General features: G+C 41.8%; 1 protein-coding gene across 2 annotated transcripts in view; it reads right to left on the bottom strand.

Moving 5' to 3' along the window:
- The window catches only part of ADAMTS2 (ADAM metallopeptidase with thrombospondin type 1 motif 2), a 261886-nt gene that overhangs the window by 103562 nt on the left and 143446 nt on the right, over positions 1 to 14878 (bottom strand). The gene's annotated exons all lie outside the window — the stretch shown is intronic.

The raw sequence follows: 14878 nt of genomic DNA, 5'->3' as shown, positions 1-14878 counted from the left end.
AATTGGAAGAAAATAAAATGAGAGCAGCAAAGGCCTCATGCAATATGACATCTTGGTATACAGTGGTCAAAATATTGAGGGGGTATGACTGGTTCCTTAAAAAAAAGAAGTGGCTCAGCTGGATGAGATAAAAACAGAAGAATTGGAATGACAAACCAGTAACAACAGTTGTTAAAATTTTAGGAATTTTCAAAAGAAGTAAAAATTTTAGGCTTCTTACAGTCACACTGTAGAGTTGGAATAGTTTTGGTGAACGGAAGAAACATACAGAAGAAGAGCCCAATGCTAATTCAATCAATTATTGAAATCACTTGAGCATTTTTCAGAAAATTGGACCAGAGGGATGAGAAGAAGGTACTGCTACATGACCACAAGGCAGTGATTTTTGGAAAGTACTATGGGAAAGGAAGGCACTATGTATGTCCTGCAAATTGGATTAAAAACAAAGCATGAATGGAACAATGAGATTAAGTACAGTGAAGCACATATCCCAAAAGAGGGCTGTACAATGAAAATTCAGAAAATTATATAATCAGAAAGCACCAGAAGGAATGGAGGCATGATTATTACTGACAGAGCTTAACAAAATTACATCCCAGCCCTGAATGCATCTGTACCAAACACTGGAGGAAGGCGTACCTAAGCAGGTGATAGGAAGCAAGACTGCACTCATTAAAAAGAAAAAGGAGCAGCTTGCACTGAAATCCCAAGACATATAACTTGGTTGCTTATGATCTGGAAGCTTCTTATCATATTCATTAGCGACAAATTGGTTGAACTGGTTGTAACTAATTATGTGTTTCTTGACATGAGGAAGGGTATCAACAAAGCGTAAGTGGGGAGAAAAAAAAAATAATAAAAAAAATCAATTCTTGGTGGCCGAGCTGCTGAAGACAGAAAAAAGACTCTGCCTGAATTCTGAGCAAATTACATTAATGTGTATGACATTGTCACAAGCCTGTGTGCTAAGTGGTGAAAGCACATCTGTTGCAACTATAAAACAGCACGTACAAGCGTACAGTCTATGCAAGCAACACAGTGAAAAAAACCAGTAAAAAATAAGAATATTTTCCAAGGGACACTGATAATTTTTCATGAACAATGAAAAATGTTGCTGTCTCTCAACAGACATAAAAGCAGTGTCAAAGAGTGAAGTGTGGTGTGTCTTTGTTAGGAACACCTGGGTCCATTTCATCACATCAATGGATACACTCCATCATTAGGAAGACATAGGTAATATTCTCAATGCTTGATTTTTAACATTAGAATTAGCTCTCTCAAGTTAGAGATTAGCTTCAATGTGTTCAAATGAATCTCAAAGTAAATCACAAAAATCCAGAATGTACAAAATTAATCAAAACAGAGGCAGACAAAGGCACTTTGCAATTCAGGCAAATTCCGCCACCCAGTTTCCCACAGCCTTGCACTGGGTCTGCCCCCACTAAGCTCACTGGGAACTTTTCCATTAAAATCAGTGTGAACGGGATCAAGTGCATGGCTTGGCTGAACCTTACCCACTTGCCAACCAGTAATTTATTATTACAAAGGCGGTTCCCAGAAAATGCATTCATATAAGGTCTGTGAGAATTAGCTATCACATAACATGCATTGCCTACAGGGATTTTGAAAGACACTGTAATTTATTTGGTGGGAGTACAGTTCCATCTCACATTGCAAAGACTCCGAGCTCTCCTTTAAAAACTTTAAAAAAATTAAAAAGAAGTAAGTGTAAGGAAGAAACATGGCCTTTTAGCTAAGGGATTCTTTCTCCAAGAGATTCCTGGAAACCCCCACACCGTCGCTTCAGAGACATTTGGCTTTCCAGTTGCCTGACCTGAGACCCATAAGGACTGTAAACCCTACTAGTGTGATCAATCTTATCTGCTGCAAATCTTCAGGGCTTAGACAAACCGGTTTCCTTGCAAAGAACGCTCTGCCCTTTGCCGGTGCTTTCCGCCAGGGTTTCAGCAGCACAGAAGGCCATTTAATTCTCTGTGAGACATCTGACAAGAGGGTCCCAAATGGAAGAGCAGGCAATCAGTTATTACGGACCGGTAAACACCTCCACATAGACCTAAGGCTTAACTAATTCAGGCCGTGTGCCCCTCCACCCACACCCTACCGCCATCGCCAGCAGCCAGTGTAACAGCAGCATGAAAGCAGCCACGTGAGGCTCTCCTGAAGTCCGCTAGCACCTCTAATAAAAGCATAATAGGAGTAGCTACAACATCTTTACAATCATCCCACCACTATCACACATCCAGCCACAAATACAAACCAGATCCACAGCCAAAAAATGGCAGAAACTAACCCTCAGGGCTGTCTTGGTGTTACTCACCACCAGTGGAGTCTTAAATAAAACTTCCACTGAACTTTCAGCCCAGACTTTATCCCAAAGCCTGTGTTTTCTCATATGTATTTTGTTGCTGTGCTGTTGCCTGTACATTTTGCAGCAGACTGATAGATTTTGCCAGCCTTCCAAAATATTCTGCTTCAGTAATTTATGACCTGCAGGTCAGTATCTGAAACACTCCAATGGGTTGCCATGGAGATGTCAATACCATCCGTTTCTCTGCACACATATAATTGGGATATCCGAAAAATACCTAGAAATTTAGAAATTATATTCAAGTCATCTTACGGTGACTCAAAATCAGATTTTCCCCCTTTGTTATATTTTACACTGGAGACTGAGCAGCATTTTAGGTCTGCCTGGGACATTTAATACCCCTAGCTAGAGCCTTTGGGCTGCCTTTTTCTAACCATTTCATAGTTTAACAAGTCTCCAGAGGGTCTGCTTAAAGAAAAACAAAGCAAAAAATACTTCAGCTTGCAAGGAGAATATAAAGTTAAAATGTATGATTTTCAGCCTGCTCTTTAGTCAGCACTTTCTTAACAGGGACTGGGAAAAGCCTAAGTCCAACTGGCAGGAAGCATGGCCAGTGAGCCTGTGAACAAGGATTCAAGCCCAGATTTAATCTATGGCTTTAGACAATACATCATTTTAAGCTCAGATCCTTGAAAGAACTGGTTCCCCAGTCCCCATGAAATCAATTTTTTTATGTATTTAAAAGAAATCTGCTTTAAAAGCCACCTAACAAATATATTCAAGTGTCAAATATCTTGGGTTTGGCATACCCAGCTTCAATGTGAATAAATGTGTACGGGAACACTGAGATGCAGAGATCTCTGTAAAATGGGAACCAAACATCTGCCCTGCTCCACAGGGAAAAAACCATGCACAACTGCGATGTGTTCGTTACTATATATTATAACAGTGTCTCTCTAAAAAAGGAAAACCCTAGAACGAAAGAAACCCAGTAAGATGAATGAACTCTGAACACTGTGATATAGTGAAGCTTAATTAGACAAAAAGGATTGCTGCCCACTCAGCAACAACAAAACAGCTCAAAGGATGCAATTCTCAGTGCCCATTAATTTCATATATATTAATAGTCAGTCAAGGGCAATTTCTCATGTCACTGTTTGGTTACTGTTGCTGCAAGTCATACCAGACGCTTTCCCATGAAGTCACCTGCGTTTGCTGACCTATGGGAGAGTGAAGTTTCCAAAATGTCACTGCTTGCCACATCCAAAGACCTATTCAAAACCCCATGTCATTTAAATGACACTGCCAATTTATCCTGCAGGTACTTCACAAAAAAAGAGACCAGACAGAGAAAACAAAATGATGGTTCATATTTAAAAGTTTTTTTAAAAAATCCCTACACCACCAAGGTAAACTTTCTCTGGTGACTTCCCTGCTAAGCATGCAAGGTGGTTTGTGAAGGGAGGCGAGGGACAGGCATCTCAGAGGCAGCTGCTTCAGGCATAAAACATTTCTCAGTGTCTCTCACCATTCACAGTCAGCAAGCACCTTCAACAACTGTAATATGTACTCCACATGTACAACAGGAAAAAAGATCTCCTTGACAGCCAAACAGACGTGGTCACAAAGCGCACAGATACCTGACAAGATTATAAATATAAAAAATTCCCACAGGTGGCAGTTCATGGAAACCACTATTAGGCTTTTCTTTTCAGGTTACTTTTAGGACTGAGCATGTCTCACGTGTGACTCGTTCTTTGGATAAAAGAATCCTTCCTTAAATGTTCTGTAAATAATCACTCCAATTTTTAAAAAGCTACAATTGTTGAAGCAATGTTAAAATATTAGGGTTACCGTCAAAAACCAACCAAACAAAAACCACAAACACATGTCTTTTTTTAAAATTGACAGTCTGTAGTTGCCAAAACCTGCAAAATGTAGCAAAGCCCAGGGAAATGGATTTCGTTCCAAGGACAACTGTCTGAAGCCCAGCAGTGCTAAAGAAAGCGAGCCTTAGCACTGCAAGGTTCCTGCAGCATGACAGCCTCCGAGCGGGCCCGCAGCGAGGGACTGCGGAGGCTGAGCTGCCAAGGACCACTGCCCTGACTTCTCCCTGATGCTCGGCCCTTCAGGATTTCTGGCTGCCTTTCCTCGCACACCCATCAGACAATACTGCAAAGGGTTGATAAGAAACCTCTGAAGAACTATCTACCTGTAGAACTGTCAGCTCCGGAGCTGAAATAAAACCAATCCCTAATCCCCTCACCATCCAGATTGTGATTAATAATTTTCCCCCTTGAAAGCAGCACACATTGACGGGCAGGTGAGCCGTGCCAGATGGTCTGAGCACACAGACAGAGCTGGAACAAGTAAGTGACTGCACAAAAACTCAACAGATAAAAGGAAGAGCAAAGATGCATACCAGGCTTTTGATCAAAGACCTTGCTGGAAAATAAAGTATGCGGTATTTAACCCATTAACAAGCACTGCAGTTCCAAAGAGCCGTGCAACATCACATATTGAAAGAGGCGCCTGTTGGTCTGCAAGAGACTTCGCCCTTTGCACCAGGTGGACAACAGAACCGGGTGCCAGTCTCTGTGAGGGTCTCTTTCCAGATGCTCAGCCAGCAGAGAGAAGGGTCTCCACTGGCACTGAGGAAAGCCATGCAAGGATTCAGTTGCCTGCCTCAGTGCTTTTGGACCATCCAATAGCCTCTACCTGGTGACTGCATCCCTTTCAGCAATGCGGCTCAGATAGCAACAGCTGGCAGAGGGACCGTGTGGCCAGCAGGGGAGGGGACTAGTCTGCCATTAGCACAGTGTTAGATTGGTTTAAACCAATTACGAAACTATGCCCTTGTTCTTGTTACAGTAGCAGAGTCTCAGCAATACAGGATCGGGATGCAGGTCTGTGCAGGCAGTGTTGCAGGGTTTGAACTAGGCAAGAGCATCATGCCACGTCCCAGATGCGATGGCAAGTCAGTGAAGCTGCTGGTGGCTACTGCTCACTAATTGGCCTTTAAAAGAAAGGGTTCAAATCCAAGAAGGCACCACTGCATTAACAAAATAATCATTGCTTGGCTTAAGAGTACATCATGGACCAAGACAGTCCTGTCAACAGAACATTTAAAATCTAACACGCAAATGTTAGGTAACACAGCTCCTGAGGTTTATATTCAAATGAACAAAGACAATTAAATTCAAACTATTACCGGCAAACATGCATGTGAGACTTTATGCCATACACAGTCTGGGACAAAATATTTTGAAAAATAATTACAAATCATTTGTAACGTGATAATCTAGAAAAATCAGAGTTTGCACTCATAATTTGCAGTAACATAGTTTCTGCAAGTTTATGTTACTTATCCCAGTTTCAAAATAGTGTTTCCGTTCTATAGAAAAACACATATTTTCAAGAAGAAAGTAATTTACTACTGTACCAAAGTGCAGCTTCAACTGAAATCACTAATTTTGCTGGCTTTTTCCCTGGTCTAAGATCCTCTTGCCTTTTATAATTTCAGGAAAGCACAGGGGAAAGGAGACTTGCACTAGCTGAACACCACTGTTGCTTGCTTTTCAAGTGAGTTATTTTTACCTAAAAAATCCAGGCAGCCCCAAGAATTGCTTAGGGAATTCAAAACACAGAGAACACAAATAAATAAGCAAGAGCTACAAAACGGCTACAGAAAGTTATTACCCACCACAGGCTCTAGTTATAAACCAATACTCTGTAGACCATGCACCTAATTCATACCAACCATTGGGTTACTACAGGTATATTCCCCAGCCTCCCACAGAGCGTAACACGTGCTTTGCTAAAGCAAAAGCATCAAAGCAGCACATGCTTCCCTGCTCATCACTGCACCCGCACACACCAGGGGAAGAATCAGGCCCAAAGACCTGCATCCCTCTCTCACCCTAACTGCAAAAGGCAGGTGAAATTCTCGGTGTCCCTCTGCCAGCTCACTCAGCAGGGAGTAGTGGCGAGCAGTATTTGTCTGCGCTGCTAAGCTGCCCCAGCGCTGCTGTGTCTCGCCCAGTGCATGGGACTTGTGACTGCAACAGGGAAGGGAAGCAGGACAAGCAGTTGTGCCTGTGCTGGGAGATGGATTTAGGGCAGTGGGAAAAACAGCCTTTAAAGCGAACAGTGCATAATGCAGTGATTAAATGCGTTACAATGCATAACCTACCATATACACAGTCAGCTGAAGAAAACAGCCCTTTAGCTCGGGGATTAGCTATGCAGCACCAGCTCTGAGGCACGGAAATACTCTCCCTTTAACCAGCGTTGAGCTCATGAGCAACAGCGTTTGCCTGTAGGACATGCTTGTGTACAGCAGCCACCATGAATTAAATTAGTGCAGAGAAAGACCAAGTGGTTTGTTTTTCATTCTCCACCTGGGTCTCGCACTGTTATAAACACAGTGACCCTTCCAGTGTCCCTTCTGCAAGTGCTGAGACACCAGCAGCACACAGCACTGCTTCAGTGGCTGGCCACCGAGGAGCAGATTTCACACAGCTGAGAACAGTCAGAATCAGCTGGAATACATTTTTAATCCTTGGACCACTTCACAAGGCCTCACATGGGGCTCTACTGTTACAAGAAATGACAGAAATGTAGATGTCTCAAGGATACCCATCTACCTTGCAACTCTGGGCTTGTCCGTTGCTTTCATTTGATGATGCCTGGAGCTTTTAGCCTGATCAGACTATTTTATCATCATTATCATGGACAGCAGACAAAATTTATGCCACTTCCAGTCAGGAAATATACAGAAAATGTTTATCAGCATTTTCTACTAGAGCTTATTTTAGTGACGCATACCAGATGCTATTTTGCGTATTGTTATTAAACACAGAGCTTGAATCCCATGGTACAAAACAGCAGACACTACATGCTACTCATATTTTTGAACTTTCAGTTCCAAAATCCACTTCCTAAACAGAGATACGGGCTGCAGAACACTTTCAGTTTGTCAGAATATTAAGGTCTTTCTGTGAAGAAGTTTCTCCCTCTTTGTGCCTGGCAGAGACATCAGAACCCGCTGGACCATTGCCATCCTCTGTCTTTCTCAGCAGGTTGGACAACATGAACACAGCTTGCAAATAAACAAACCCCAATAGGATGACACTTTGTGGGAAAAAAACGTAAATGTGAAATTGCAAAAACCATGTGGGTGTGCACATACATTTTCATAAGCAAAAACTCCTCACATGCCTGTGGGCGGCTGCACACACTCACATGCAAGCACTCGCACTGGCTCTGAAGGCAACGTTTTGACTTATGAACTGGTGCTCCAATGAACTCTGCTCTTCCACTGGGTTATTACCAGCAAGAAACAGGATCAGCTTTCAGTAAAAACAAGGTTTATGTTACTCTTGTCCAAAAGGCAAATATTTTGTTCTCTCTTTCCTCCCAGGAGACTGAGAGGCTAAATTCATTAAGGACTGTGAGATCGATGGATATTATGAGGAAGAATAAAAATGAACCTTAATGAAATCTGTTGTAAAATGTTTTGTCTCTATAAACAAGCAACTGTTGACTACATGTAAACATAAACAAGTGATTAATCAAGCTTAGTTTCACACACACCCAGTGCTGAATTAATTGACAGAAGAATGTGATAAAATAAAATGAGCACTTTCCCGTTTTTCATAAAAATTTTGCAGGAGTATTTGTATGAGAATTGAAAACTGTTGTTTTGTAGACCAATATCAGTTTGATTATATTTAGCAGCATTTGGTAATGTTCAAGTCCAGCTGTAAGCTGTTCACAACAATCACTTAGGAGAGCCTTATCATAATGTTTGAATTGGTAGAAAGGCTAAAATTAATTCATCAGCCGAGAAAGAAATTAATTTTATTTTGACATTAGCTAATGATACCAGTAAATGAGTGATATTTAAATAAGCACAAATAATTAAGTTGTTCACCTTTAATTCATGCATTTCTGAATGGAAGTATCTTGCTCCAGTAACATGCCTCAGCCAAAACAGAACACACTTCCATTCAGAATAAAAAAAACATTTAGCCTAAGGCACATATCTGAATCCCACTGGAATTTATTTGGCTTAAGTGCCTGCTCAAAGTTAAGCATGTGCTTAAGTATCTCCTTGAAGTCTACGTGGATCTCAGGCTACCTCATGAGAAAGGTGGGGACAAACACAGAAACTGAGCTTCTTAAGACACTGTTATTCTGTTCCTGTATTCCAGGTTTAGCAAGTGTTCATTACAGGAATGACTGCACTTCTGTGGAGCGCATGGGAGAGGGAGGTGACAGCTCAGCACCAGGAATCCACAGCGGAGCCGGCCTGTGTGGCAGCTCCCTGCTCCCCGTCCCAGCATCGCCGTGCAGCAGGGTTCTGCACCACTCCACGCCACCCCACTGCTTTTCACTTAGGTACAAGAGGATTGATGCTACTGGTGAAACAAAACAGTGCTGCAGGGACTACAGATTTGATGTCATGAAGAAATAATGAGAAAAGATTTAATGAGCGTTCAATTGTTCTGAAAGCGATTTTTAGCATCTGGAAAAAAGGAGATGTTTAATTAAAAGCACAAGCCTTTTGAAGATGCAATATGCTTTCCAAAGCACTCAAATATTCAAAAAAGCCCACTGTAAGAGTAGCCTGCACAGCTTTACAGTCATCCTGATACACATGCGCATCACCACGCAGCTGCAGTTACATGAGTACTTCCCCTCCCCTCCAAAAAAAACACAACAAAATTACTAATACTAAAAAAAAATAAAAAAATCAATTAACTTCATAATAATTTTACTTCCAGACAAAAGAAAACTGACTGTCCCAGAAGCACTTCGAAGGATTGACTTTTCACCTCAGACCATTCTGTGGCCCAGCTAAGGCCACCTGCTTGGGGAGGTCTATGGTAGAAAATTCTATCAACTCCGGAAAAAAAAGGTTATTGCTTGTATTTCACACCAAGGACATGTAAGAGCATTGTTCATTAGCCTTCACCTAATCATCCCAGATGATTTATTGCACTGTTATAAAAATAGAAACCTTTAGATTTATCCTAAAGTTTCATATTAAATTGCTGCAAGGATCTTACTTGCCTGTGCTAGCAAAAAACTGCTTCATCAGCTGCACCTATGGTTGGGAAGGGTGACACCCAACGGCCTAAGTTCACTCTCTGAAGACTTGCTTTTTCATGAGTGCATAACCTTGCTTCTTACTCAAAAGTTGATTCACAATTGAATTCTCAATCTTTCCTTTCCCAGAAAAGCCCCATGAATCTGCAATGTGAAATTCAGAGAAAACCCAAGACAGGAGAGAAAGACAGATGTATTTATCATGCACAGATGATGTAGGAAGGAGACAAAAAATATTGTCATCAGTGCCTTACTGACTGCAAAATAAGGGAACAGTAATTAATCAGCAGGAGTACATGCTGAGAGGAAATATTGATTGAATTTGAAGAAACTTCAGTTTCCTGAAGGAACTGTTCCCCTGCAAAGGTAACCAGGAAAGTTTCTGTAAATTAGAATGGCAACCAGCCAACCTGCAGCCAATCTGAGTGTCATTTCAGGCAATCCAGAAAAATATACACCAGATGTACGTTGGTTTTGAAAAAGTAATTTAAATACATTAGTAAATCAATGGCATTGACAGTTTGATGGACTATGATGGAGTAGTCTTCCTCTGAAATATCATCTCTAAAACCTGCAAAGCTCTGGCAACTGAGTTGCTACAACTTTATCATATTTTTAACTTCTTAATCTTTTCCAGTAACTTCTAGTGTTTGGTTGTTTACACTTAAATTGACATGGATTTCTCTCCTGCTGAATCAGCCCCCAGCCCCTCAGGACTCCAGCACGTCCCATCAGTGTGAGGAAGAGGAAAGGCTTTTGTCCTTCTGCATTGTGGAGGGGCAGATGTCACTAACAGGACTGAGCAGCAGTTCTGCTCTGACGAGGTTTGGGCATCTGTCAGAAAGGAGCTGGTTGCTTCTGCTGAGTAGTAGCAGCAACTTATTTCTGTCCTTTTACCTGACTGGTATGTGTTGATGGCCCAGGGGATGTTAGCCATCCTCGACATAAAGGAAACAGTAGTAGAATTGAAAAAAAAAAGACAGAGAAAAGGATGGGTTTTGCCCCAAGAAGTACATCATGGGGTCACAGAAAATGATCCCATCTTTCAGCACCAAGCCACTACGCTTCTGAAGGTCTGACCGCAAGGAAGCCCAAGTATTGCCCTGGGAAAGGGATCACAAGTCTCCAGCAGAGGCTGTGAGTCCGTCCACCCCGTCAGCCCAGAGCATATTCATGATGGGACTTGCGTCAGATTGGGTTTGGCCATTCCAAGGGATTTAATTAGCAGTAAAGAAACAACAGTCTGCCTGGTTTAAGCACATTTGGAGAGTTACCTTGCTGTCTTCCTTCAGTAATAAACTGTTCTTGGCTAAGGTCATCTTTCATCTGCACAGTAAATAAAACTGTCAAGTAAAGCTGAGTTTCTGTTTCTCATCAGTCAAGCAATACAATAAAACTCGGAGCAGCATATTTAGACAATGATTTTGAGAGAGAAGGCAAACATAAGGAATTTTTAGTATAATCATTTCCTCTCCGTTGATCAACATAACAGACACAGTAATTTAGCTGGGGAAATGGATATTAAAGCTTACAAGCCTGATAATCAGATTGTCTTTAGAGGCAAAAATCAAGCTGGTTTTCCAGACCTTGCCATAACCATTAATTAAATACTTGCCATCTCTTCACTTAACATCTAAAGAACCTAAAGAACTCTAAACACCTAAAGAATATTTAAGCAAAAACCCAGCAGTCTGAAGAAAAAACAACCTCCCCTAGCATGCCTATTTTATTCTAGTTCTATCATGTAGGAAGTTTTACTGCTGTCAAGCAACATTTCTCTTCTTTGTAAGAAGGAATTCAACTGGAAATATTAAAATATTTTCAACATGCTGCTTATTTTTATCTAGAGAAAGATAAATTATTATATGCATGCAAGTACTAAAAGCAGTTGCCAGAAAAAATAGGGTTTATTCCCACCATACCTGCAATACATCAACCACTACATGACAATATTTCTTTCCAAAACAATTAGCCTAATTTGTAACGAGCTCGCACAGAATTTCACAGTACTACTCTGCTGCAGATTATTACTTGCCTAAAATATGATGCTTACATTTTTCCAGTACATAACAAATAGTATTCTTTGAGAGGGGAAAACCAAGTAGAAATATTACACCCTTTACTCTGTGATTCTCACAAACACCAGATAATCCTGCACCAGTCAAAACACAATGATTCAGGCTGCCAAAAGAAGTATTTACTTTTCCCAATATTCTGATAGCGTTTTACGTAAACACAGAGGCAAACCTGGTACGGTCTGAAATCAGACTAGAGCTCTGCTGCTCATTTCATGTCCATTCTCTCCCAGCACATTCCACTTCTTAAAACCCTGCACGTCAGCAGAGCCTTCATAAAAGAAGATGCATACCTTGATCTCTCCAAGGCTTAGGAGGCTGTGGGTTTTGCTTATTTGCATTTTTTAAACAGATGGAATAAAATCTCAACTTCCCTTACTATAATACAAGATAGATACCAGCATATGGAAAATGCTAGACAAAAGTGCTGTCCAGTCCCCCTTGCCGTACCTGTTAGCACAGTTCGAATTTACTTCCACATTTGGGAAAATGCAGATTTTTTTCTTTATGCATGAATCCACCCTCACAGCAATAGAAAATGGATCTTCCATTAGTCCTAGTTGTCTTTTGGGGAAGATCAGCTGCCCGTCCACTTCAGGGACCTCTCTGCTGCTGTCCTGCAGCTCCGTGTTGGAGCTCTCTGTCTGGGCAGCCACGCACATTAACTCGGGATCTCCAACAAACCAACACGCAGAACAACTGCATTTAGGAGACTATGGCCCCATATAGATTCATTATGAGAATAATTAAAGTCAGAGCAAGTTTGCCCCCAAAGTCTCAAATGGCTAAAGACGACCACCCGCTCAGGCGGTGTGCCGGGCATGAAGAGCTCTTCATTTCTGGATGGAGACAGGAGGCACGAAGAGCCCCCCTAGCCCTGTAGAGCCCCATGCCCTGCGCCGCAGGAGGCTCCCTACACCCCGCTGGGACCTCCGGCTCCACAGCCCCAGCCCCACTTCTCCAGGTTCTCCCCCGCAGAGACTTCCCTCCCAGCAGTCCCTAACGGACCTGCCGACGGTGGGAGTAAATCCCAAAGCCCTTGTGCGGTGCAAGGTCCAGCACGACCGCTGCCCAGCGCAAGCCCCTCATCCTTGAGATGATGACTGACCCACTCAACTCCAAGTCCATGGAGCTTTCAATTGGTTCACCTCCTGTTTCACTGGGGAGAGAACAGCTTGTCCTATTTCTTGTGAAAAGAGTGCCAGAGACAGGAATATTTATAAGGGACTTGTATCTATCTATCCAAACCCAAGCATTCAAAAATCATGACTCACAATCCCCTCCCAAATCATAGGATTAAATTAACATATCATGGGATTTTGAAAGATGCTGTCTTAAAAATTATGGACTACTATACACTTTGTGTTACTCACTTTATTTACACAGTCAGAAACAACAAAGTTTTTATCAAAAGTTAAAAGAGCCAGAAGCTCACCTAGGGAGAAAAAAATCATCACATATTCATGAGATTCCTGGAGGCTGGACCTTTAAAAATAGTCCAAGCGTTACAATTCATCACATGTAAATTTATGGGACTTGGCAACAATGCAGTTGTCTCCAGGGATGGTGGAAGAGGGGGAGTGCTCTTGATTAACCTCTTTCCCCCCCCCCCCCCCCCCAAACAGTTACAGCATGCTGAAAGTGCCCTACTAAGTATTTCCTAAATAAGCTCATTGATTAATTTAAAGCACTATGGAAACACGCAGCACAGCATGTTTATCAACACCCAGTCACTAAATATTTTGACATTTGTTAACCAAAACTAGATGCATTCTGGAAAAAGACAAACTGGAAAATAAAATTACAGTTTTTGAAAGCATATCCTTTCCATGCCTGTTGCCTAGAGCAAATCAGAGGTGGGAAGCCAGGTTTAATAAAAAGTAGCAGAGAACAGACCAGTTTCGGAGTGGACATGCAGTGGTTCTGTTAAAGACAAAGAGTATTTCACGGGGGAAAAAACCTGTACAGTATTGTGGGCTTTGCTCTAAAATAAAAACTAATCTTTAATCAGTTTTACAAATCAAAAGATGGTGGATGGAAGGGAATATTACTACTCTTAGGATTTTTTCCTTATTTTTAAAATTTGAAATATGAAAAATCACAACTATTCCTACCTGTCACCGACACCTGCTGTTCCAGACACGGTCAGTGCTACGGCTCAGCCTGGCCTGCCCGAGTTCAGCCTCACTTTTGCTTTTTAATCCTACAGTGCTGGCTGATGGCTATTATGATTTTGTGCCTTTGTACCAGTGCCTATAAACTTCAGCCCTTACACAAGCCCTCAGCACAGGAGAGGTGACAGACGCAGAAGTCCGGTGGCATCACACACTGCATGTAGCTTTGCTGCCAGCCGCGGTGGGCAGCCCACGAGCAGCCCTGCCATCCGCTCCACAAGCGGCCACGCAGCACGGCGCTGCATTTCAGAGAGGTGTTTTCAGATACTGCTGTCAGAGCCTTCCTCTAGCAGGTACCACATGCCAGTAACTGGAGCTGATCTACAATTTCTGCCTTTCTGTGTACCAGACTCCTACTCCTGAGGAATATTTACCATCCAAAAACAAAAATACTGCCATAAGGTGTGAATAAAATCAAGTCTCTTTTGTTTAAGAGGAAACAGAGTGGCTGGCTGATATTTTCCAACACTGCAATAATTTTATAAACACCTACTAAAAGAGCAACTTCCATCCTATGATTATGTGATTGTGGCATTCAAATTCCTGTATCCCCCAGCTCTGCTCCAGAACAAGTTCAAAGGCAACCAGAAGAGCCCAACGCAGCCTGTGTCAGTCACAAGGTACATGGACCATACTGATGGCCAAAGTGAGGCAAAAAAGTTAGCTGAATGCCATTGCTTGCTTTCTTTTTTCTCCCCGTTCCAACTTGAACATTGAGAAATTTATATTGTTCACTTGACCCTAACTTCAGTGCCCCATCTCTGTGATTCAGATGGTTTCTGGGGATTACTAAATGCAAGAATAGAGTGTAGAGTAGCATTTTTACAACAGGTACCATACTCTTTCTCTTTTGAAAATGATTAAGGTAGCCATAGTAGAGGGATGGGGATCACTGGGAAAATTTCTACAAAGGACATTCTAACACACTGCATTATAGTTTAAAACATATTATAGTAAAATAAGATAATACTAGGGTATGAGTGGCAAATAAGTCTGCAGTTTGGTACACACATTTGGAACAAAAATGTAGCTCTTCTGTTGTTTCCACTCAAATGACCCAGTTAATCTCAGTGTTAACATCAGCTGTCAAAACATGCACTTACCAGATTTGCATCCTTTATTCAGAAAAAAAGGTGCAACATCCAAGCAGTTACTGGAGAAATAGGAAATACTACATAGAACAGGTG

Source organism: Falco peregrinus, chromosome 8, assembly GCF_023634155.1.
Source record: "Falco peregrinus isolate bFalPer1 chromosome 8, bFalPer1.pri, whole genome shotgun sequence".
Taxonomy (NCBI): domain Eukaryota; kingdom Metazoa; phylum Chordata; class Aves; order Falconiformes; family Falconidae; genus Falco; species Falco peregrinus.
Note: the sequence above shows the minus strand (reverse complement) of the source record. Positions and strands in the feature narration are given on the sequence as shown.